This window comes from Pygoscelis adeliae, unplaced genomic scaffold, assembly GCF_000699105.1.
Source record: "Pygoscelis adeliae isolate BGI_AS28 unplaced genomic scaffold, ASM69910v1 Scaffold426, whole genome shotgun sequence".
Lineage (NCBI taxonomy): Eukaryota > Metazoa > Chordata > Aves > Sphenisciformes > Spheniscidae > Pygoscelis > Pygoscelis adeliae.
This window is the reverse complement of record NW_008824994.1, coordinates 69,281-69,522: the sequence shown is the minus strand read 5'-3', so window position 1 is coordinate 69,522 and position 242 is coordinate 69,281. Positions and strand designations below refer to the sequence as shown.

General features: G+C 59.9%; 1 protein-coding gene across 1 annotated transcript in view; it reads right to left on the bottom strand.

Moving 5' to 3' along the window:
• GLTSCR1 (glioma tumor suppressor candidate region gene 1) overlaps positions 1-242 on the bottom strand; it is a 16,005-nt gene that overhangs the window by 2,048 nt on the left and 13,715 nt on the right. The window lies entirely within an intron of this gene.

Sequence of the window (242 nt, the reverse complement as noted above, 5' to 3'; positions counted from 1 at the left end):
CCTTAACACAGTCTATTGTTCGTCCAGATTTCTCCCCGTCCCCGTTCATAAAGAGCAACGAAGGCTCAACGCAGAGCTGCCTTCTGCCGAATTCACGGCGAGATTAATACCAATCGCTTGCAAAGGCCGGACCGAGCCGAGGGCAGGGAGAGGAAAGCTTTCCTAGCTCCGCAGAAATCCAGGGGCTGAGCCCCCACCGACTCCACCGCGGCAGGACAGAGCCCGTGCGCCCACCACGGGGG